Genomic DNA, 25999 nt, shown 5'->3' on the forward strand with positions numbered 1-25999 from the left:
ATGAAATACTCTATTTGAAACTCCTACTGAACTGAGGTATTATGATTACAATACTTAGTATTACAAGGAGGGCTTGTTCTTAACCGCATGCCTTTTCACTTGGCGGCACTCCCCAGTTTTTTCCTCTAGTCCAGTGCTGACTAGTTGGACTTTCTATGACCATGGGATTGGTCAATAATCTGTGCTATCCAATATGGTAGCCATTAGCCAGAGATGGCTATTGAGCTCTTGAAATGTGGCTAGTGCAGCTGAGGAATTGAATTTTTGCTTTAATTTTAATTAATTTAAATAGTCACAGCTAGTTTCTTGATATCTGAATGTTCCTACCGCATCTCATCACAGTAATTACCTTTAGTCACAAAGCAGATCCATTTGTAAGTACTTTAGTAAATGTCTCCTTATTCACACTGTTTTGAATAACATCATTTGACATAAAACCTTTTTAAATTGAAATATAGTTGACATAGTTCCTTCCTGATAAATGATAAAATACAATCATACCATTAAGAAAGTAGAAACGAACTGGATATATATCCAGCATCAAGCTTCTCAGCCAAGTCTGGCTCTCCACTAAGCACTTTGCAAACTTGAAGGAGACTAACTTAATAACCGTTTCAAAAAAACATTTGGCAGTTTAGATGTTTCTTTACAGATCTGGAATGAAAAAGGAATACTTCTGCTATCAAACGCCCTTCCTCACTGTATAGAGCAGAGTCTTCTTGATCTGCTCTGATACCATGCCTTTAGGTCAGCTCTTTACCTCCCTGTGGCCTCTTGCTCAGAGCCCCTTTCTGAGCCTCAGGCTGATGCCTTCACCCACACCTGTTGGTGTGGAGTCTGAACTTGACCAGGCTCCCCAAGGGCAGCCACTGAGTAACTCAGAGTCAGTGACTAAGCGGCTGGGTCCTGGAAGTGAGCCCACATCCCCTTTTCTGGGTTCCAGGATTCCTGCACCTCTTCCCTCTGTTATAAAGCCAGTCTTAACTTCAGGCCCTAGATGAATCACCTTACACTTATATCAAAGAAAAGCTATAAAACCAAAAACAGTTTTGCCTTAGGTAAGACTAGCTCTTCCTTCTCTCCCAGGGAAAGGCTGCCACCTGCTGTAATACATTAGCACTGGGATTTTCCAAGGTCTCTGAACAACCACTTGCACGTACAAAATAATGCAAAACCCCACCTGCCTTCACCTCTGTGTGTCAGGAGTGTAAATAGGAGGGCAAACCAGGAGGCATTCCTCTTAATTCCTTGACATAGGGCAAAGAAGCAAACCTATCCATATGAATGGTGCCCAGAAGGAATTGGCATCACTCTGACTCTGAATATGAGAGCATCCTTTCTTCACCATTCAGCAACACTGTTTTTCAAATTAGCTCATAGTAAGCTTCATAAAATCTCTGCTGTTAAAAGGCTTATCACTTACTCAGTCCTTCTAGTTCTGTGTATATTTATCTATTCTTCACAGCCCTGGCAAGTCTTTGGTAGGTGAAAGGATGAGAGAAGAATAAAAATTGTTAGTTTGCAGGACAGCATCCCTGAGCCTTGCACTCTCTCTGCAAAAAAAATCCCCAAGCTCCCTTTCCCCCACTCCCACCCCAACGCCATTCATCACCCACTAGCTGTGGTAGTCTACCTAAACACACACACACACACACACACACACACACACACACACACACACACACCCCTCCCACTCCCCTCCCTAAATTATGCCTTTGTACCTGGGAACTTACCAAACTTAAAGAATTACATAGGGATTCCAACACTGAGTAAACTCAAATATAAACAAGATGATATTTACAACTAAAAACCCAATATCCATAAAGTTTGCAATATGAGAAAAATAGAACCCCAAACGAATAACTTTTAAGCAAAAATAGCTGAAAGAAAAATACCTTGGTGCCTGGGTTTAGCTTTGTAGAATCCATGTCATTGATAACACTGATACGGATGTAAAATGTCTGCATAACATTTGCCAACCTCTTCAGGAAACCGTTATTTTCCTCACTGTAAATCGGGAGAGCTCTAGATTACCTCCTCGACATCTCCTGCCTGCATTTACAGACAGGAAGAAGCAGGCTATGGAGACAGGAAAGGACAGAAATGTTTTTGTTGGTGTAAGAGAAGGCTTTTTAAAAGTTGCATCAAAGAAATGAACCTTTATAGTATTTGATGCTGCTACAAGTGTGTGTGTGTGTGTGTGTGTGAGTGTGTGTGTAGTTTTTTAATAAGCTTTTTACGGCAACATTTTATTTACGGTACTATTATAACAATACACCTCCCTAGCTTTTATTTCAGTTTTTTGCTTCTACAGTTTTTTAATCCTCTTTTAAATTCCTTTTGCACACAATTTTGTGATCTACACAGCATTTTTAATGTCTTGAACTATTACTTTGAGTTGTTATATCAAAATGTACATAATTATTCCCCAGTTGTTGAAGATTTAGTTTCCAAGTTTTTCGTTTTAGTTAATACTGAAATAAATATCTTTGCAGAAAGTGCTTTTTTCCTTCTTTTAAGTTAATTCACCTCTATTACAGGGAGGGGCATGTAGTAAATGCTCGGCAAATCTTTGTTGTATAAGTAAATTATTTGTAATATGTTATCAGGAATGAGAATATGAGATCAAATATCGAAACAGTGCTGGTGTAAACAAACTTAATGTCTCTTGGTATAGATTAAGTAAATTTCCAAAAGAATTTTTACTTAGTTTCAATGTCATCAGATAAGTTGATCAGCACATCATTTTCATCGATCCATCTTTTAAAATCTTGTTAATTAACAAGAGGTCAAGACATGACAATAATACTGCTGAAATCAAAGGATATGGAGAGTCTGAATCAATATGGAGCGTGAGTCACGTTTTTAATTGTTTTTAAAGTCTATGCTTAATATAGTTTAATTCTTTAAGTCCTCATTCTAACTTGCAAAGCAGAACATGTAATGGGATCAGTTAACCTCCCAGATTTTAACATCTTAGGCAGTTTGGGTTTATTGACTTTAACCCAAAGGAGCAAAATGGAACAGAATTTGTTATAAGGTGAAGTATGAGCTACAGGGGAAGGACAAGAGGCCATGGATCTTGGCTACTCAGACTGTGGTTCCCAGACCAGCTGCATCAGCATCACCTGGGATGTTAGAAATACAGAAGATGTTAGTAATGCATCACTTGTTAGAAATGCAGAAGCCCAGACCAAATCAGCATTTTAACAAGAGCTCCAGGTGATTCTTATGCATGTGAAGTGGAGAAGCAGTACTCTTTTTTTTTTTTAACATTTTTATTGGGGTATAATTGCTTTACAATGGTGTGTTAGTTTCTGCTTTATAACAAACTGAATCAGCTATACATATACATATATCCTCATATCTCCTCCCTCTTGAGTCTCCCTCCCATCCTGCCTATCCCACCCCTCTAGGTGGTCACAAAGCACCGAGCTGATCTCCCTGTGCTATGTGGCTGCTTCCCACTAGCTATCTATTTTACATTTGGTAGTATATATATGTCCATGCCACTCTCTCACTTTGTCCCAGCTTACCCTTCCCATTCCCCGCGTCCTCAAGTCCATTCTCTATGTCTGTGTCTTTATTCCTGTCCTGCCCCTAGGTTCTTCATAACTTTTTTTTTTTTAGATTCCATATATATGTGTTAGCATACGGTATTTGTTTTTCTCTTTCTCACTTACTTCACTCTGTATGACAGACTCTAGGTCCACCCAGCTCACTACAAATAACTAAATTTTGTTTCTTTTATGGCTGAGTAATATTCCATTGTATATATGTGCCACATCTTCTTTATCCATTCATCTGTCGATGGACACTTAGGTTGCTTCCATGTCCCGGCTATTGTAAATAGAGCTGCAATGAACACTGTGGTGCATGTCTCTTTTTGAATTATGGTTTTCTCAGGGTATATGCCCAGTAGTGGGATTGCTGGGTCATATGGTAGTTCTGTTTTTAGTTTTTTAAGGAACCTCCATACTGTTCTTCATAGTGGCTGTATCAATTTACATTTCTACCAACCGTGCAAGAGGGTTCCCTTTTCTCCACACCCTTTCCAGTATTTATTGTTTGTAGAATTTTTGATGATGGCCTTTCTGACCGGTGTGAGGTGATACCTCATTGTAGTTTTGATTTGCATTTCTCTAATGATTAGTGATGTTGAGCATCTTTTCATGTGTTTGTTGGCAATCTGTATATCTTCTTTGGAGAAATGTCTATTTAGGTCTTCTGCCCATATTTGGATTGGGTTGTTTGTTTTCTTGATATTGAGCTGCTCATAAATTTTGGAGATTAATCCTTTGTCAGTTGCTTCATTTGCAAATATTTTCTCCCATTCTGAGGGTTGTCTTTTCATCTTGTTTATGGTTTCCTTTGCTGTGCAAAAGCTTTGAAGTTTCATTAGGTCCCATTTGTTTATTTTTGTTTTTATTTCCATTTCTCTAGGAGGTGGGTCAAAAAGGATCTTGCTGTGATTTATGTCATAGAGTGTTCTGCTTATGTTTTCCTCTAAGAGTTTTATAGTGTCTGGCCTTACATTTAGGTCTTTAATCCATTTTGAGTTTATTTTTGTGTATGGTATTACGGAGTGTTCTAATTTCATTCTTCTACATGTAGCTGTCCAGTTTTCCCAGCACCACTTATTGAAGATGCTGTCTTGGAGAAGCAGTACTCTTGACAGTGAAAATTGCTGCTGCTAGTTGTCTCTGGGCTTTAGCAGAAAGGAGAACCCATCATGAATATTAAGAACATGAACCTAAAGACAGCAAAGAGCCGCTGTAATTTTAGGTTGGGTGCTTCTTTTGAAAACATTCTCAATAGTATAGCCTGGCTTTTAAAAAAGTCAAATGTATTATGGAGAGCTTGAAATATAAGCTTATTTAGTGTCTCACAGTAATTCAGACCCATTTATTTTTCAAGTACAGATTTATTTGTCATACTAGCAGATAATGAATTATCTGATTTCTAAAATCCTGTAGAGATGATTTTCAACATTTTTTGCTAAAATTCCTCCTGCCACCAATTAAAATAAATTGCTCTCTATGAGATTTGAGTTCCTTGTAAGCAAGAAACTTGGTTTACTTATATCAGAGATTGTCAGAGTTACCTCTTTGGTTGAGTTGTATCTACCCATCTCTCGGGTGACTTAAGAAATCCAAAGATTTGGGCCTTAACTCAGTTCTCTGAATCAGACTCTGTGGGTTTGGAGCTTAAGAATCTGCATCTACAAGTTGATTCTAATGCACAACAAAGTTGGAGCAACACTGTCTTTCAAGTTTTAGCAGAAAGCTGAACACCTGAGCAGTGGTTCTTAACTTTAGATGAACAATGGAACCACCTGGAAAACCTTAAAGAAACACTGATGTCTGAGTCCCACTCCCAGAGATTTTTATTTAATTGGCCTGAGGTATATAGCCTGGGCATGGAGAACCACTGACAAGGTGCTTTTATAAACAATTATCTCACTGTACTCATCATCTACTTTGTGTGGAAAGAGAAGCAGCCGGAGGTTAGAATATGCATAGAGTCATGATCAGTGACAAAGCATTGGCCAGCTGGTCAGGGCCTGGAAGAAGAAAGATTGGGAGATCAGGGAGGAAGAAGTCTGGGGTGGGATGGCCATGTAGGAGCGGGGATAAAGTGGATATGAAGATTGCATGTGAACACCCACCGAGAGCATCTACCACAGAAGAGGCACTAAACACCAGGAGACAAAATGACTCAGCTGGCTGATTCACTCAGCCTCTATCATCAGCTCCTATGCTGATCTAATAGACATATAAACAGAGCAGCCATGGTGGCAGGGCGGGGACTATTGTAATGGCCCCAAAACTTGATTCTCTGTGGGGTCAGTTGAGTCACTGGTTGAAACTGCATCACAGTCCAACTCCTCCCTCTGTCCAGGCCTGCTGACTCCCTTTCCCTTCTGCAGGTGTTGATCCCAATAAACTCCTTGCTTGAGCATCTCCTTCTCAGAGTCTACTTCCCAGGGAACTCAGCTTGTAACGACTGACAATGCCAAGTGTTGATGACCACGTGGAACAGTTGTAATTCTCATACACTGCTTGTGGGACTGTAACTTGGTACAAACATTTTAGAAAACTGAAAGTATCTACTGAAACTGAACATAAGCATACCCTAACATCCAGTGATGGTACTCCGAGGTATATACACAAGAGAAATGCAGACATATGTGCAGCAAGACTTGTACAAGAATGATCATAGCAGCACTTTTTGCGATAGCCCAAAATTGGAATTACCCCCAATATCCATTAATATAATGAATGGTTAAAAACCTATGAAATTTTCATACAATGAAATACTATTTTAAACTGAAGGAGTTGAAAAAACAGCAGAGCAAGAAGGTCTCTCCCACCTTCCCCTACTCACCCCCCTTCCTACCCTTCTCCTCTGAAACAGGTCATAAAACTCTCATGTGAGAGGTGCCCTCACTATAGCTGGAGTAAAGGTGCATCCTAATTTTGGAAGACAAAGGGACACCAAGAAGCATCCTAACAAACAGGCCTTGTGAATTTCCCCTAGTTTATACTACATTATCTCATATTCCTTAACCTAGCCTCTTCCTCCATCACTGTCCACTCTTCATCAAACCTAGTGTAAAATACACAGCTCTGTTTCTTTGTGTCTTCACTTTCATATGAAGGCTCCCATGTCAAGTAACATTTATTTTAAAATTGTATGCTCTTCTCCTGTTAACCTGTCTCTGTCAGTTTAATTGTCAGACCCATCCAGGGGCCCTAAGAGGGTCAAAGAAAACTTTTTTCTTCCCTACAGTAATAACCTGGAGAAGACAGAAAGGGGGCTTCTGGAGTATTGGTAATGTTCTCTTTCTTGATATGAGATGAAGTTACATGAGTGTTTTCATTTTATGAAAGTTAATTGAGCCATACATTTTAATGTCTATATGTTATACATCAGTTAAAACTCCTTACCTGTTAGGGAAACTTACTAAATTATTCATGAGTGAAATAATACAGTATCCGAGATTTTATTTTAGAAGACTTCAGAAAAATAATTAGGCATGGGATAAGTGAAACAAAATATAGAATGTTAATAATTTTTAAGCTGTGTGATAGATACCAGAAAGTTCGTTATTCTGTTCTCTCTACTTTTGTGTATTTCAATGGTTTTATAATAAAAAGTTATAAAAAATGAGTAAAATTTTAATCTTAGGGTAGAGAAGGACATAAAACCCAACAGTCATATATGAGAAAAATGACGATGGCTTCAACATCCATTCCAGCCCCCTTCCTCCCTGCCTTGCACTGTAAAGGCTGTATAGTGAAATGCTGGCATTGTGAGCCCCCTGCCTCTGAGCCTGTCTATGTGACCTAATGTTGGTTACTGAGATGTAGGCAGAAATTATACATTTTAGCTACATACATAAGAAGTACAAATCAAAATAACAATGAGGTATCATCTATTTTTCACCTATTAGATTGATAAAGATCAAAAAGTTTAGTACCAAGTGTTGACAGTTCAAGGACAGAGTTGTTCTCCTACACTATTGGTGGAAATATAAGTTCATATAAAATCTTTTGGAAGGGAAATTTGGAAATATCTATCAAAATTCTTCTGAAAGCAAAAGCAACATTTGAGTGGTAAGAGGGGATAAAAAGGAAACAAGTATAAGAGTCTATGTAGAGTCAAAGTTGATTCATTAGATGACTGACTAAATATGGAGGAAAGGGTCCAGAATTACGAGGGTCTTAAATAGAAGTAGGAAAGTCAGGAAGAGGTACTTGCTTGGGAAAGCAGATCAATAATTCTGTTTGAGATATGTTTTCTGTTACTTCACAGTTAAGGCAATTTTTGCAGTCTGTCTAGCTCTAGGTCTGGATGTTAAGACATATACTCATATAGAAGATTAGCAATTTCATCAAGTAGCAATCCAGGAATTTAACAGGAAGCAAACTGACAGAATGCCACTTAGCCTCAACTGTAAGTAGGACCCATTAAAGAAAATGTATTTCAAATAATGGTTAGAAACTTTTTCCCCCCTATCCAACTGGCAAAGATTTGAAAAAAAATAATATAGATTGGCAAAGAGGTAGGGAAATGGATACTAGTTATACATGCTGGTGGCAATAAAACTGATAACTTCTAGAAGACAATTTTACAGTATATAGCAAATACCTAAAAAGTGTAAGGCCTTTTGAAACATCAACTCCAATTCTGTCTGAAGAGTGTATGCAAATATTTTTACTTAATTTTTGTGTTTTTTTCATCAAAGTAATATGTGCACATGGTTCTAAAAAAATAAATTATGCTAGAAGACTTATGTGGGGATACAGTTGGACCTCTGCTCCATCTCTTATCCATACTGCTCTTGAGAGGCTGCCACTTTCAATTTCTAACTATTTTATCTATTATTTACCTCTTTGTGTTTAAGTACTTTGCTCATTCAGCTATTTCTCAATTTCTCAGTTTAAGACATTGTCTATTGACATCCTGTTATGGTGGTTGAGGATTTAGCCCTTTTACTCCACCTCCACCTCCACTTCCCTTCCCCACCTCCTCCCACTATAGATTTATCATAATCTTTAAATGTCATATGGCAAGACTTTTTGGCAAAAATGTCACAAGGCAAAAATGTTTTAAGCCAGTAGTCAGAACTTACATAATTACGACTATATATAAAGATTTTCAAGGCTCAAAAGGCTAGAAATATTATTTTTCCAAGCCTCCAAACACAGAACCATTAATCTATCAGCTCCACTTTTATTCTCAAAAAAAAAAAAAAAAAAATCTCTGTCTTCTTGATCTAATCAGGACTGAATGAGCCCTAGGCTTTGGGACATGGTTGTCATTCTAGCATTCTAGGACTTCTCTCACCATCCTCTGGGTTAGCTCTCCTATTTCCTGGGCTCCTTGTCATCTTTCTTGGTTGATTGTCTTATATTTCTGAAATAGTAATTTCCCTAGAAAGAATACATAAGACATAAATTTTTGAGATCTTGAATCTCTGAAAATGTCTTTATTCTACCCTCACACTGTATTGGTTGGATATAAAATTCTTAGCTAAACATAATTTCACTTCAGAATGTTGAAGATAATATTCCATTGTCTTCTAGAATTGAGTGATGTTATTGAGAAGGCTGAAGTTATTGTTTCTTCTTTTTTTTTTTTTTCTGTGGTACGTGGGCCTCTCACTGTTGTGGCCTCTCCCATTGCGGAGCGCAGGCTCAGTGGCCATGGCTCACGGGCCCGGCCGCTCTGCGGCATGTGGGATCCTCCCAGACGGGGGCACAAACCCGCATCCCCTGCATCGGCAGGTGGACTCTCAACCACTGCACCACCAGGGAAGCCCTCTTCTTCCTTTTGATACAATCATCTTTCCCCTCTTTAGAAGGTCTTATGATCTTTATGTTCAGTGTACTAATATTTTATCATCATGTCCTTGTTATAGGCCTTTTTTCAATCATTGGGCTGGGTATTTCACCTGGCGATTATGTTCTTTACATCAGATAAAGTTTCTAGGATTTCGTTTATAATTTTTTCTCCTTCATTTTTGTCCTGTGCTCTCTGGAACTCTAACTAGCTAAACAATGGAATTTCTGTTTGATTTTTAAAGTCTCTTACATTTTTCCCCTACTTTCTATCTCCTTGTCTTCTTCGTCTTCAATATTCTCCTCTTGATCTCCTTTGGGACTTTTTATTTCAGTGATCATATTTTTACTTTTCAAATACTTTTTTTTTTTTTTTTTTGGTTGTGCTTCATGGCTCATGGGATCTTAGTTCCCTGACCAGGGATTGAACCCAGGTCCTTGGCAGTGAAAGCACGGAGTCCTAACCAGTGGACCACCAGGGAATTCCCTCAAGTACTTTTTTTTAAAAAAGGTGTTTTTTTGTTTTTTCGTTTTTTTTCCTGCATCCTGCATCATCTTTGTTTCCTCTGAGTTCCTTTTTTCTTTGTTACCTCTGATGTTGTGGACTTGTTTTTAAATTTTTATTTTATATTGGAGTATAGTTGATTTACAATGTTGTGTTAGCTTCAGGTGTACAGCAAAGTGATTTAGTTATACATATACATATTTTTATTCTTTTTCAGATTCTTTTCCTGTATAGGTTATTACAGAATATTGAGTAGAGTTCCCTGTGCTATACAGTAGGTCCTTGTTGATTATCTGTTTTATGTATAGTAGTGTGTATATGTTAATCCCAACCTCCCCCCACCTTTCCCTTTGGTAACCATAAGTTTGTTTTCTAAGTCTAGGTCAGTTTCTGTTTTGTAAATAAGTTCATTTGTATCATTTTTTAGATTCTACATATAAGTGATATCATATAATATTTGTCTTTCTCTGTCTGACTTACTTAGTATGATAATCCCTAGGTCCATCCATGTTGCTGCAAATGGCATTATTTCATTCTTTTTTATGGCTGAGTAATGTTCCAAGGCTTTTCTTAATTTTCGGGTGACTCTTGGGTCTCTGTTCTTTTTCTAAGTGACAGATATCAACTAAAAAAGTAAATTGAAAGCACTTGCTGGGGTGAAGGGAACAGATCAAATGATGGGCTTCTCTTAGGGTGATCAGTTGGTATAACAGCCTTCTTATTGGCCAATTACCTAAAGCCAGTATGTGAAAATATCTTTTTCTAAGGCTATTTAGTTTCTCCATTGAAGAATCCTCCATTCTTCTATCTTAAGCATTTTGTGAGCAAGGCATAGAAAGGACTTGAGTTATACTTGACTTATTACTACTTGCTGACCTCATTTATATATTTAGGCTGGTGCAACCAAGGAAATTTAGGGTAAACCCACATTAAGAAAATAGATGGGAAGTACATATACAATATTTAAAAATAGTTATCACCTATTGTGGATTCATGGGTGATTTTAATTCTCTTCTTTTTCTACAAAGTTATGTGATTTTAAAAAAATATTTAAGTAAAGGCAAGCCATATGAAATAAACAACCCAATTTTTTAATGGAAAAAAAGATTTCAACAGATATTTTAACCAAAGAGGATGGATAGCAAGTAAGTACATGAAAAGATGCACAACATCTTTGGTTATTAGGGAAATACAAATTAAAACTACAATGAGATACCACTACACACTCATTAGAATGGTTTCTAAAAACAAAACTTAAAATACCAAGTGCTGGTTAGGGTGTAGAGCAATTCTCATATATTGTTGATGGGGATGCAAAATTCTGCAGAAACTTTGGAAAACAATTTGGCAGTTTTCATGAAGTTACACATTTACCATGTGACCAAATAATCCCACTCCTAGGTATTTACCCAAGAGAAAAGAATATAGTTCACACAAAGACTTGTATATGAGTATTTATAATAGATATATTCATAGCAGCCAAAACCTGGAAATAACTCAAATATCCTTCAACTGTAATACCTCTGTACCATGGAATATAACTTAGCAATTAAAAGAAATAAATTATTGATATGCCAACAATATGGATGAATCTCAAATGCATTATGCTAAGCGAGAGAAGCCAGACTCAAGAGGCTATATATTATCTGATTCAATTTATATGACATTCTGGAAAAGGCAAAACTATAGGGACAGAGAACAGGTCAGTGGTTGTCAAGGGTTTGTGGTGAGGGGATGGACTAACAAGGGGACAGCATCAGGAAACTTTTTGAGTGATGGCACTGTCCTGTGTCTTAATTATGTGACTCTATGCGTTTGTCAAAACTTATAATGCTAGGCATCAAAAAAGTGACTTTTATTGTACATAAATATTTTTTTAAATAAAAAACTATCTCCATGCATTAAAATTACAGCAAAATACTTAGGAGGAGCTAAGTATTTCAAAAGGATCCTATACATGGTTTCTCTAAATAGCAAAACCCCTCTGGCATTAAAATATAATTAAATTTATAAAGTTAATTCACACAAAGATTCTAAAACATGTGTATCATATGTTGTCTTAATACTGATAATCCTTAGCCCATGAAGTCATAAGAACTGCATCTTTAGCCTTTGAAAAGATGAGACATTGGTCAAAGAGAATCTGGATAAGACAAAGTTACATCAGTGCAACTCCATCTCTACTATTCCATTCACTAAACACAAATTTATAATTATTTACAAATATTTGTTGGTTGCTTTCTATACATAAGAAAGAAGTGATAAGGTAGAGAATACAGAGATAAATCATGAATCTTATGCTTAAGGTCTAGTATGGGAAACAAGCCCCATTATACGTATCCATATTATAAGGCAGAAAATGACTAGTACCTCACAAGAGGTGTGGAGGAGGGATAAAGAGAAGAGACTTGCTTTTTCCTAGTAGTGAGCGCAGAAATCACTTTCTGGAATAAACTGCATTTTTAAAAGTTTGTTCGAAGAAGAGGTAGAATTTGGATATGCAGAGTTGGGGGTGGGGCAGGTAGGAAGAGGTGCAGGGAAGGTAATCCAAGAAATGGAGAAAAACAAAAAGAAACTCAGGGACATTTTTTTTTCAAATAATGGGGAAGTAGCTGTGAACACGCCAGTTCTCCTCATCGTCACCATCATCTGAAGATCTGATGTACTGGCCACTTTGCTCACCATGCTAATTTGCCTCCAACCTTACAATGGCTATTGTTGTGTTCTTCCAGCAGCGTCTTCAGGGTTAGCCCACCAAGTTCTTGGGTTCTAATCACCTGAAATTTGACACTGTTGACTGTCATCAAATGCTAATATGTGTGATTACTCAGTTAAAAATATATCTTATTTTAGCCTTTTTCTCCATGTCCCCCTTTGCCATTATAAATACTATGCCTTTAAAAATGTCTCCAGAAATCTTAGTTGCTTCTTTAGTATTTCCATTAATATTAAACTTTATTTTAAATGTTCTTGTCCATGTATTGTTCAACCAGATTAAAAGGAGGAACAGATCAAGTTTCATGTGCCCTCTTTAATTGCAATTTTCAGTACCTCAGTCGTGTTCCTTTACACTCTTCTCTTTTGCAAGCTAAGTAATCACTTTGAGTCAGTTGCTGCAGTAAAACTTGAAACCTGATCATTGAAGGAGCCTGCAATTTAGCAGAAAACAAGGCACTCCAGAATCTTCTGCTCCAGCTGTACCTTGAGGATTCTGGTTTCATTTTGAAAATGGCTTACATTTCTAGTTAGCTGAGTTGCTATAATTCTTGAACAAGTTTGCAAAGTTGTTTTTTTTTTTAAGGAATTACACTTGCCCACAACTCCTAGGCAGCTCACTATAGTCTTAAGATATAACACTGCTTAACCACAATTTGTGGGAAATAACATGTGCTGATTAAATGAATTTTCTGGTAAACCCTTCTATCTTTCTATCACGTTGCATGATTCAGAAGTTTGAGTTGTTTCCCTTCTGTAAACGATGTTTTGAGAGAGGAGGGCACATGCTGCTAGTGGTTGTTTTGAGTGCACCTGATAATATTGTGTTGTTCTTGTCATTTGTTTCTTCTAAGGGCAAATCCTCTCTCTTTCTCTCTCCCTCTTCTGCGCGCGCGCATGTGTGTGTGTGTGTGTGTGTGTGTGTGTGTGTTTGTGTCATTGGAGGTGCCAATTACTGCTAGTTAATTGGGTTCTGGTTAACTTCAGGTTTTACTATTAACAGACCAAATTACCTCAGCTCTAGAAACACCTAGAATAAACTCCCTTATTTTTTTTCCTCTCACAGTCACTAGGCCTTCTAAACTAAAAAAAAAAAAAAAAAAAAAAAAGATATTATTCACAAAGCCATGTCACCAAACTATTTGTGAAACCACGTTGTTGACAGCTTAAAAAACCCCTTCTATACTTCAATTTTCCAACTTAAGAGCTGGTGGTTCTGAATGCAGAAGATCCCTTTGAGTCCCAAGAGAGCACAGACTATGGAATATGAGGAGGATATGAGATATGAGGCAGATTTAACAATGATTTGCACAGTCATAATCCCTAGACAGGGAGGGAGATGGGTGGCATACCAAAAAGTCACCATTGCCACCATTAATTCATCCAGCATTTTTAAAGTCTACCATGTGCAAGTCACTGTATGAGGGGCCATAGAGGGACAGGCCATGGAGCAATAGTCTAATATGGAAACTAAGAGGTCTGCTAATAGCTTGAACAGGACACTAGTGTGTCATAAATGCCATGTCCATGGCTCAGGAAATAAAGGATATGAAAATTGAGAAGAGGAGGATGTCACTTCTGGCTAAATGATAAGGGAACATTTCATCAAAGAGATGACATCTGAGCTGATCCTTGAAGAAGGAATAAGATTAGTAGGCAGAGTTGGCAGAGCCTAGCAAAAACAGAGGCAGGAAAACCCAAGTCTGTTCAGGGGCTGTGAGGAAAGATATGTGAAGGTGAATGACAGAAAGGCTTAGAAAGGCAGATAGGATCCAATTATGGACAACTTTTGCAAGCTAGAGTTTGAACCTTATTCCAAATAAATGAAGATTTTTGACCAAGACAGTAGCCAAGAGCCCAGACTTTGGCATCAGATAGATCCAAGCTCAAATCCTGACTCCACTTACCTGTGTGTGATTTGGGGCAAGTCACCTACCTTACCCCTCCAAGCCTCAGGCTAATAATCTCTATCTCACAGGCTGTTACCAGAATTAAATGCAAGTGGGATATGAAGCACTCATTCATTCAGAAAATATTTATTGACCCTCCGTCGTGTATGTCCCAGACAGTGAGCTTTGTACTGGTGATACAGCGATATAGGCCAAAGCCTGTCCTCAAGGAACATATGAGGCAATGGGTAAGACAGATAAGAAAACAGGAAATTACAGTACAGTGTAAGCAAGCAGTCAGAGGAGCTGAGTAACTCAGATCAGGGAAGGAGATGGTAAAGAAAGCTTACCAGAGAAGGTATCCCCTGAGGCACCTGAAAGGAGCCTCTGAAGGTGAGCGGAAATAGAACTTATTTTCCAAGGTCTGATTATTTTTATTAACCATTGTAGTCTCTAGCAGACACAGATATTTAAAACTCTAAACGGATTTTTGTTGTTAATTTTTGTTTGGTTGATTGTTTTCAGCTTGTCTCAAAGCCATAGAAACAGGGAGTACCCTACTTCTCAGCTAATGAAAGGGAAGAAAAGAGTCTATTTGCAATCATGTTAGTAGTGGAAGAAGTAAGCAAAACAAATCCCTGAAACATGTGTGGTAAATGAAAGAGATTAAAGGGAAGTTGACCTAATATGAATTGGCAAATCTGGTTTTTCACTTGCAGGAGACCCATGGTACACGCTTCCTGGGTTTTCAGCCCACATTTATTTCCTTTTCTGAAATGCGGCCCCAGTTTTGTTTTTTGTTTTGTTTCGTTTTTCTTTTTTTGGAGAACCACATCTTTCCTCATTCTTATTTTATGTGTTCTGGTGAAGTTGACCCTATTTCATTCTGGTTTCAGGTTGACTGTGATTCAGGCTTCCCAGTTAAGAACCTCACACTGGCCTCAGTGACTGGGATCAGAGCATCCCTCAATCAGGGCCAGAGAGGGGCAACCTGGAACTTTTGCTGAGCCTGTAAGACTCAGCAGAGAAGCCTACCTTGGCTTCTGGTTTGAATGTGGGAAGTTGTAGATGAGGAGCTGCTGGGAGCTATCTTCCTACTTCTTCCCACCACTTGAAGCCTGACATCGAAGCCACCAACACAGAGGAGCGTAGGGATCCTCACAGGAGAATATAAAGTCCATGAGGGGAGGAAGCTTGGCACTCTTTTAACTTTTTATTGATACATCATTCACATACAGAAGAAAACACACAAAACTAATTTGAGTAAAAAATTATTACAAAGTGAATACACATATTTAACTACCACCCAGATCAAGAAATAGAACATTACCCGCCTCATACTCCTCCCAGTCACTACCTGCTCTCTCCTCTTGACTATTAACACCGTAGTTTTGAGTTTTCCAACTTTGTGTAAATAGAAGTATAGTATTCATTCTTGTGTGTCTGGCTTCTGTTACTCAACATTATTATAAATGCCTTTGATGAACATATACACGCATTTTTATCAGATATATTCCTAAGAATAGAATTGCTGGGTCATAGAGTGTACATGAGTGTACATATGTTCAACTTTAGAAGATGTTGCCAAATTACATTCCAAAATGATCGTACCATAAAAAATTTTTTTTAATTAAAAGAACAAAGTGATCACACGAATTCACCCTGTTATGTACCTGTTCCTGCACATCCTCGGCCACATTTGGTATTTTCAGTCTTTTAAGTGTGGATGTGTAGTATAGTATATCATATTACATTTTCCTCGTGACTAATGAGTTTAAATACCTTTTCATGTGGCCATTTGGATATCCTTTTCCATGACGTGCCTGTTCAACTGCCTGGCCCATTTTTCTACTGAGTTACTTGTCTTTTATTTTTTGATTTGTAAGAGGTTTAAGAATTTTTTATCTTTAGTTGCTACCTTAATACCATGCCATATTACATTGTGGTTTTATAGTAAACCTTGGTAACTGGTAGAGTATGTCCTCCTATCTTACTCTTCTTCTTAAGAGTGTTTTGGCTATTCTTGGCTTTTAGCATTTCCATATACATTTTAGAGTCAGGTTGCTATTTTCCACAAATAAATCTGTTAGGATTTTCATTGGGATTGCATTGAATCTATAAATTAATTTAGAGAGATTGACATATTTACAACATTGAAATTCGAATCCATGAACAATGCACATATTTCCATTTATTTAGGTTATCTTCAGTTTCCCTCCATAAGTTCTATAGTTTTCTGTGTAGATAAGTCTTGCATTCTTTAATTAGATTTATTCCTAGGTATTTGATACTTCTGTGCAATTATAAATGGTAACAATTTAATTTTTTTTTCTGTTTGTTGCTGTTATATAGAAAAATAATTGAATTTTGCATGTTGACCTTCTATATTGGTTTTCCATAGTTGCATAACAAATGATCACAAACCTAGCATCTTAAAAAATAAAGTTATTCTGTCACTGTTTTCATGAGTCAGTAGTCTGGATATGAGTTAGCTAGGTCATCTGCTCAAAGTCTCACTAGGCTGAAATCAAGGTGTCAGCCATGCCTATGATCTCACCTCAGGCTGAGAGTCCTCTTCCAAGCTCACTGATTATTGCTGCAATTCAGTTCCTTGCAGTTGTAGGACTGAGGTTCCTCTTTTATGCTGGCTGTCATTTAGCAGCCACTCTTAGTTCCTAGAGGACACTGCAGTTTCCTGTCATGTAGTCCTCTCTGGAGTATGACATTCTGTTTCTTCAAGGCCTGCAGGATACCATTTCTCTTGTTTCAAATATATCTGATTTCTGACATCTTTGACCTCTAAGCTCTTTTAAAAGGGCTCACCTGATTAGGTAGGGCCACTATGATGATCTCCCTTTTGATTACCCCAAGTTCAACTGGTCTTAATTACATCTTCAAAATTTCTTCACCTTTGCCATACACAATAAACTAATCATGTGAGTGAAATCTCATTCACAGGTCCACCCACACTTTAGGGGAGGGAATGTCATAGGGTATGTACACCAGGGGACCAGAATCTTGAGGGACAACTTAGAATTCTACCTCCCACACCTTGTATCCAGCAACCTTACTGGCTAATTAATTCAAGTAATATATCTGTAGATTCACTGAGATTTCCTAAATACACAGTTATATTACATAAATATAATAACAATTTTATTTATTCCCATAAATAATACTGTTATTTGTTATACTGTTAAAACTTCTTTTTCTTAACTTACTGCACTGGCTAGAACCTCCAGTTAAATGCTGAAAAGAAGTAGTGAAAGTGGGTTTGTTTTTTGTATCATTGTATCTCAAGTGTTTAAAATAGACATAGTAGCTTTTCAATGAATATTTTCAAATGAATAAATGAATGACAGTAAAGCTGAGAGATGGGGAAAATTGGTTCCTGCTTGAGCATCTAAATATCACCATGTCCTAAGTCATCCCCAACCATGGACTTTTTAATTACATAAGGTGATAAATTTCCCCCCCCCCCAATTTTTAGCTTAAGCCAGATTTTTTTTGTCAAGTTCAATCAAAAGTTTTAAGTGATATTAGATCTCCTGACCCACAGAATAACATGAGTGAAAAATATTTGGGAGAAAATTAATTATTATGCCCAATGGAGTTAGTTTTTGTTTTTTTTTTTTTTTGAAGAGAACTTCTGGGAATTCAAACATGTTCAAATATGTACCATATTAAGAAAATCCTCCCTTACATTCACCTACCACTCCATTGGTCCCTCCCCCTACTCCACTTTTTTTTTTTTTATAACTAAGCTTTTAGAAACAGTTTACTCATTCTTTGTTCTTTTCATATAACGGTCCTCAGCTCATGATAATCTGCTTCTAATTCTACCAACTACCAAACTTTTCTTGGTAGGATCAGTTGTGACCTTCAGGCTGCTGAATCTAATGGACAACACATCTTATTTGCCATAGTTGACCACTCCCATCTTCTTCCAAAAAAATTGCTTCCTTGTCTTCTGTGACCCCATGGTCTCCTGGCTTTTCTATTATTTCTCTGGTTCCTCTTTCTAGTCTCCCCTGGTTGCTTTTCCTCCTCTTAGGACCTAGTCCTTTAACCAGAGGGATATGCTAAACCACCTGGAATCAAAGCAATACTCACTAACACACATAAGCGAGCCAGTTTAATCATAAAGACAAAGCCATTTATATAAATGTTTTTTTGTTCATTGATTTGATATATGTTGATGTATGCTTGTTGTATGGATCTGTGGTCAGTCGTAGGCCCTCTTCCCTTCTTTTCTCTTCCCTTCCTTTCCCTCCTCTTCTCTTCTTATCTCTCTGTACTCTCTCAGGAATCTCATACACATCCATCCTTTCAATTATTAAATGCATGTTGACAACTTCTGAATTTATATCTTCATTCAGGTCTCTCTTAGTTCCAGACCCATATATCTGACTGCCTCCTTAGTATTTCCAGATAGCTAGTACATAGACATCCAAAATTGGACATGTCTATTACTGAACTTATGGTGCCAAATCTTTTCCTCCTCCAGTGTTTCCTACCTTATTAAATAGTCCCACCATCCTCCTAGTTGCTCTTGTCAGGAACCTAGGAATCAGCAACCTAGGAATCATCCTTTACATCTACCTATTTCTTAGCCCCTTTGTCCAACCAGTCACCAAGTACTGTCAATTCTGTCTCCAAGGATACTTCTCAATCTGTCTACTGCTCTTTGTCTTTATCACTACCACCTTAGCCCAGCACCTGGACCACTCAGACACTGTGTTAGTTAGCTCCGGCTGCTATAACAAAATACCGTAGACTGTGTCACTTAAACAACAGACAAATATTTCTAGCAGTTATGAGATCCAAGATCCAAGAAGTCCAAGATCAAGGTGCTGGCAGATTCAGTTCCTGGTGAGAGCCCTCTTCCTGGCTTGCAGAGAGCCACCTTCTCACCGTGTCTCACTGTGACAGTGATATCTCTCACTCTTCCTCTTCTAATAAGGACACTAATCCCACCATAGGGGCGTCACCCTCATGACCTCATTCAAACCTAATTACCACCCAAAGTTCCCACCTCCAAATACCATCACCTTGGGGATGAAGGCTTCAACATATGAATTTGGGTATGGGGGGCACAAACATTCAGTCCATAACAGATACCTTTCTAGCTGCTAGTGCCATACATTTTCTTGGTTATCTCCACTAACTCATTCTCCACAGAGTGGTCAAACTGATCCTTTAAAAACATGCTTGTGTCATCTCTTTCCCCAGAGCCCTCTAAAAACTTATAATAAAGTCCAAACTCTACCATGACCTGTACTCCCTGAATGGTCTGGCTTAGGCCTTCTTCAGCCTTTTCTCTCTTCCCTCTGCTTACCTAGCTCCTTCATATCTCAGAGTTTCTTTCTGCTGACTCTTTCCACTGCCTGGGACTCTTCACCACCACTATTCCCCTTCCCTGGCCAATTCCTATTCATTTCTCAGTTTAAATGCTGCTTCCATGGGCAAGGATTCCCTGTTCACCTACATTAAGTTACACTCACCTTTACAAGCTCTCATAGCTTCTTTTACTTTTCCATGACATGTATCCCAACTGTTGAACATTTTCTATAATATTTGTTGAATGTCTCTTTTCTGTACTCCCTCTCCAAACCACCCCCAGATTGTGAGTGCTATGAGAGCATGAACTGAATCAATCTTGCTTACTGCTAGCATCTAGGACCCAGAAACATCTTTGATAAATATCCACTGAGTGTGAACGGATGTTTGGATGTCTACTGGAGAATGAGGATGACGGTAGGGGGTTAGGGAGTGTTGGTGTAGGAACATTTTCCCTACCTCTTCATTCTAATAAGAGATTTAGAATCAGAATATTTCTTCCACCATTAAGAGGAGTCATGATTTTGACAAAAAATTAACCTCATTCTGGGGACAAGTAGTGAGTAACTGAGGTAGCCTCTAACATACTGGGGCAAAAGGCAGGCAGCTCAGGCAGGCAGTAAAGAATCAGACAGCCAGAGAGGAGAGCCATTTCCCTCTGGATGCCATTAACTAGAGGGATATGCTGACCACCTGGAATCAAAGCAGCACTCCCTGGCACGCATCAGTGAGCCAGTTTAATCATAAAGACAAAGCCATTTATACAGGCTTTTTGTTTGCTCACTGGTTTGATATACGCTTGTTGTAGGGATCTGTGGAAAAAAACTGTCACTAGTCTGACCTTCAATTTTTGTGTATTAGACACAAAAATACTTACATTTTGTAAATGTGTCCTGTATGCTTTCTTTATCATTTCTTTTGCTGGGCATATTGAGCTGTAAAATAAAGTTAGGGTAAACTTAGAAGAATGGAAATAGGCTTTTGCATATTTATAAAGGAGGAACACACAAAAATAAGCTATACATTTTCTAAAATACTGCATTCTTGCAACCAAGTATAGGAACTGTCTCTTGGATTTGTGAACTGGTAAAGAATACCTGAAATAATAAATTAATCTAATTGATTATTTACTAAGTTATTAAAGACTTATTTCCAAGCAAAATCTTCCCTACAAGATGTCTTTTTCTTATAAGTATTGAGAACCTTCAAATTCCATACTTTTCGAGAAAGCCTTAACTTTTCTTTGGAGAAGAAGGAGAATCTGACATTTTTTGGATTCAAATAATAAGTAATTCCACTTAACATAATTCTTCTCTTTTTCAGTAATTTCTTGGTGTGGCATTCCCACAATATAGTGTGGGACAAACAGCATGGGACCGGAAGCCCTTAAACCTGGCTTCTGATTAGAAATCGGCTGCCACTGCTAAAATGTTATCTGTCTCAGCCCTTTGGACCTCCATTTCCTCATGTGCAAGTGAAAAACCTCTTCCATTCCAAAAGTCTTTGATTTCAAAGATGTTTTCTTTCTTTTGAGTTTTTCATTATTTTTATTTATATAGATCCTTAAAAGTTAATAAATAATAGTATGGAAGGGGAAAATACTGTTTTAAATCAAGGCTAGATTTTCAGAAATAAGACTTCTAGATTGAAATCAAATTCTGACTGAGAACTTGTTTTTATTAATGCTCAGGAATTCACAGAAGTAAAGAGAATAGGGCAAGAAAACACAGATAGTTTACTTCCTGGTAGAATCGGAATCAAAATGACCAGACAGTGGCATGAGAATTAAATGGCCTTTCTGATGCATTTTGGTATCCAACGAAAGTCCATTATATAATTGCAATCCATTGTTATACTAATCTTTTACTCTGGATTATGTTGTGAAATTGTCCTGTTTTCATGATACCACTGTTTGTTGTTTTTGTCTCTGTTTTGCTTCTAAAATATTTCCTGTTTTATTTTTTTCTCTATTTAAAAATATTACATAGCGGTATAAGAATTTGTATTCCTGCTGCTTAGGGGGTTCTTTCTGTGTGATGGTTGGTGTTGAGTCACGTACCCAGTTGATGTAGAGGGTGGTTCTTGAGGAAAATCCCTGAGAGGCCACCCACGGCTTCTGTTTCTCTGAAAATATATGGTTTCTAAATTGCCCATAATTTTCCTAGAAAAGTTTAAATGAAATTTCTCCTTAACCTAGAGAAGTTTTAAATTAAATTTTTTTTCTAATAGATGTTTAACCATTGTCTTTTCATTATAGAATAGCGTACTTAAAAAATAATTCCATATAGTTATTACTTAAAATACTCCAATTGTAAAATAAGCCAAGACTATCATTATCTAATAAATTAATAGTGACTTAACAAAAATCTTGAGCCCTATAACATATCAGTGGCAAGTCTTGAAAAAACATTAGACTAATTGGTTACTCATTCTGCTTAATGTGTGGAAGAAAGTGGTTTATGTTTATAAGCACTAGTTTGTCTTTATCTTTCATTCATTATTCAACAAGTATTTACGGAGCTCTCAGCTCACACCAGGCATTGTTCCAGGTACTGGCTGGGTAAAGTGGTAAACAAAACAGACAAAACTCTCTGTCCTCATGAAGCTTACATTCCTGTGGGGGAAAGACAGATAATAAGTAAAACATATGGGGGCTTAGGTGATAATAAAGTCTAAGGAGAAAAATAAAGTGGAAAAACACATAGGACATGGTGTTACAATGAGAAATATGGGTGTCATGGAATGTCTCACTGAGAAGGTAAGATCTGAATAAAGACCTGAAGAAGGTGAAGGAGTTAGCCATTAGGATATGTGGGGGAAAAGCATTCCAGGCAGAGGGAAGAGCAAGTGCAAATACTCTGAGGCAGGAGCATGCCTGGATTTAGGAACAGTGAGGAGCCCAATATGACTACAGCAGTGAGAAATGGGGGGACTAGGAAGAGATAAAGATAGAGAGGTAAGAGTGGGATGAGATCAACTAGGGCCTTGCCAGGACTTTATCTTCTACTGTGAATGAGATAGAGCCACTGGAGTGTTCTAAGCAGAGGAATGACATGACATGACCTGACTTAAGTTTCATCAAGATCAAGCTGATTATTGGGTTGAGAATAAGCTGGTGGGGGACAAAGGCTAGGAGACTTTTGCAGTAATCCAGGCAAGTAGGATCATTGCACTATACAACTCCAAGAAGCATCATTCACCCTGCAGTGTCTGAGAATGGTGCTTCCCATAATGAGCAGTGTATAGCCCAGCAGCTGTAGTTAGCAGCTCTGTAGGCAAGATGGCTTGGACCAGGGTGGATGCAATGTGAGTGGTGAGAAGTGTTTAGTCAAGATATACTTTGAAGGTATATCTAGAACTAATAGGTAGAACTAATAGGATTTTCTGACATGGTAGATGTGGAATATGAAAGAGTCAAGTATGATTTCAAGGTCATCCATTAATTTCATGAATTATTACTATTCATTATACCAAATACCATTTACTAAGTGGGAGTAATTCATATTTATTTTTTAATTCAACAAGCATTTATTGAAAGTCTACTATGTAGTACATTGTTCCAGATTCTGTAGGACATTTTAAAAAGTACAATAGCAGCAACAACAGAAAATCCTGTCCTGGAAATACTTATAACTTAGTTTGTTAGACAAAGCCTTCATAGATAAAGGAACCAATACTGTAAAAAGCGACATAAGAAAAAATATGATAATCGGACCGATTAAATGGTATAACTACTTCTCTAGGGAAATGGTCCAATTTGAAAATAATTTTACATTTGTCAGGATATGCCCATATTTCTGATTGCTATACTCTCCTAATCTATTCAACAATTTATTCACTATTTTCCAATAGTAACAGGACTCAGTGTTTCCTGTTCCAAATGCAACTAGATATGCCATATGGTTGACTCCTGCTCCAGGAGGAACTATATAAAAGACTTCATGTCTGAGGTAGGAATTACCTGTTTTATGTGACCTTCTCTTTTTTTTTTTTTTTTTTTTGCGTTACGTGGGCCTCTCACTGTCGTGGCCTCTCCCGCTGTGGAGCACGGGCTCCGGATGCACGGGCCCAGCCCCTCCGCGGCATGCGGGATCCCCCCGGACCGGGGCACGAACCCGTGTCCCCTGCATCGGCAGGTGGACTCTCAACCACTGCGCCACCAGGGAAGCCCTATGTGACCTTCTCTTGCTGATGTCTTAGGTTGCATTACTCACAGTTTGGTTGAGAATTCACAATTTTACCTTGGCCCCTAGTTCCTACTTGTCCAACTTCTGACTTGCAAATTTTCATACTTCTGACCATTTATCTTACTTGCAGCCCTTTGGTTTACGAGAACTTTTGAGATTTTGTGACTTCTCATGCCTCACTTCACCCACCTCATTCATAGCCATGTCTTGCTGCTTCCTGTTCTGTACTTTTCATTAACACAGCTTTCCTAATAATAATGAGATAGTAAAGATTATAATAATGAGTATGATATCTAACATTTTAAAGTACTGACTATGAGCTAGGCAGTAAGTGATGCTATTTAAGTATACTTTAAATGTAATCCTTATAGAAGGTCTGTGAAGTGGGTGCTATCATTATTCCTACAAGGAACTGAGCTTTAGAGAGCTGAACATGCCTGAGGTTACTCAGCTAGAAAGTGGCAGGTCTAGGATGCAAACCCAGAGTCCATGAAGACTACTATGCAATAACATGTCTTTTGTACCATATGCATATTAAACATGATTCTGAGGGAGGAAAAAATGTCAATCCCAACAAACTTCTCTAAACTCTCAAAGCCTCTATGTTTAATAATTATCCTTCTAATGTTATGGGTTTATCAGTTTTTAATTTTCCTAGTTGAAGTTAGAGATAACATTTGCAATACAGTCCTATTTTTAAAGGTATTGATAGTAGAGTTGGGTTTGCATGGCCCTAAACACAGGTACACACATATGCGTACTCTGCACACAGGCTACCAAAGTAGCCATTGAAAGTAGAAATGACAGTGGGGACTTCTAGGAGACCAAGATCAAAATAAAAAAGAGAGGAGGGGGCTTCCCTGGTGGCGCAGTGGTTGAGAGTCCGCCTGCCGATGCAGGGGACACGGGTTCGTGCCCCGGTCCGGGAAGATCCCACATGCCTCGGAGCGGCTGGGCCCGTGAGCCACGGCCGCTGAGACTGTGCGTCCGGAGCCTGTGCTCCACAACGGGAGAGGCCACAACAGTGAGAGGCCTGCGTACTGCAAACAAAACAAAACAAAACAAAACAAAACAAAAAAAGAGAGGAGGGAAAAGGAAGAAAACTAACAAGTGTTTATTGAGCCTCCCATGTTATCAGTTACTGTGCTAAAATGCTCATTTAATCCTTACAACAAATTTATCATTACCCTCACTTTACATTGGAGAAAAATAAACTGTGAAGGGGATATTACTCCTATTTGACAGATGAAGAAACAAAGGATTAGAAATTGGGATCAAAATCACAGAGTTAGTGTCAAAGCAGGTTGAAAAACCCAAAATTAGCTGAATTCCAAAGCCTGTGGAATTAATCATTGCAGGTGGTAGACAGACTCTCTAGGGTAGCCCCCATGATTCCCACTTCCTGGTATTCAAAACTTTGTGTAATTCCTTCTTCTTAAGTGTGAGTAAAATTTGTGACTTGCTTCTAAACCATAGAACATGGTGAAGATAGAATATCATTCTGTATTGCTAGATGACTCACTTTAGAGAGTTTAGAGACACGCCTTGCTGGTTTGATGAAATAAGCAGCCATAGTGAGAAAACCTATATGGCAAGGAACTGCAGGAGGCCTCTAGGAGCTGAGGGCAGCCCCCAGACAGCAAGAAGCTAGGGTTCTCAGTCCTACAATCACAAGAAAGGGAATTCTGCTAACAACATGAATGACTCTGGAAGCAAATTCTTCCCCAGTCAAGCCTCCAAATGAGAACACAGCATAACTGATGTATTGATTGCAGCCTTATGAGATCCTGAGCAGAAGACCAAGCTAAACTGTGCCAAGACTCCTGACTCACAAAATTATAACATCATAAATATGTGTTATTTTAAACTACTAAGTTTTGATAATTTGTACATAGCAATAGAAAACTAATACACCATGCTACCTTGGTTTTCCCTATCTTGGAGCACAGTAAATTATTAGTAAATGGTAGTTGCTATTATGGTAATCAAATGAAAATGTGGAATATCAGTGTCAAA

The 25999-nt window shown here is 38.0% G+C and overlaps 1 protein-coding gene across 1 annotated transcript in view; it reads left to right on the forward strand.

Moving 5' to 3' along the window:
• VPS54 (VPS54 subunit of GARP complex) overlaps positions 1 to 25999 on the forward strand; it is a 137429-nt gene that overhangs the window by 4696 nt on the left and 106734 nt on the right. The gene's annotated exons all lie outside the window — the stretch shown is intronic.

The sequence above is a fragment of the Tursiops truncatus genome, chromosome 14 (assembly GCF_011762595.2).
Source record: "Tursiops truncatus isolate mTurTru1 chromosome 14, mTurTru1.mat.Y, whole genome shotgun sequence".
Classification (NCBI taxonomy): Eukaryota; Metazoa; Chordata; class Mammalia; order Artiodactyla; family Delphinidae; genus Tursiops; species Tursiops truncatus.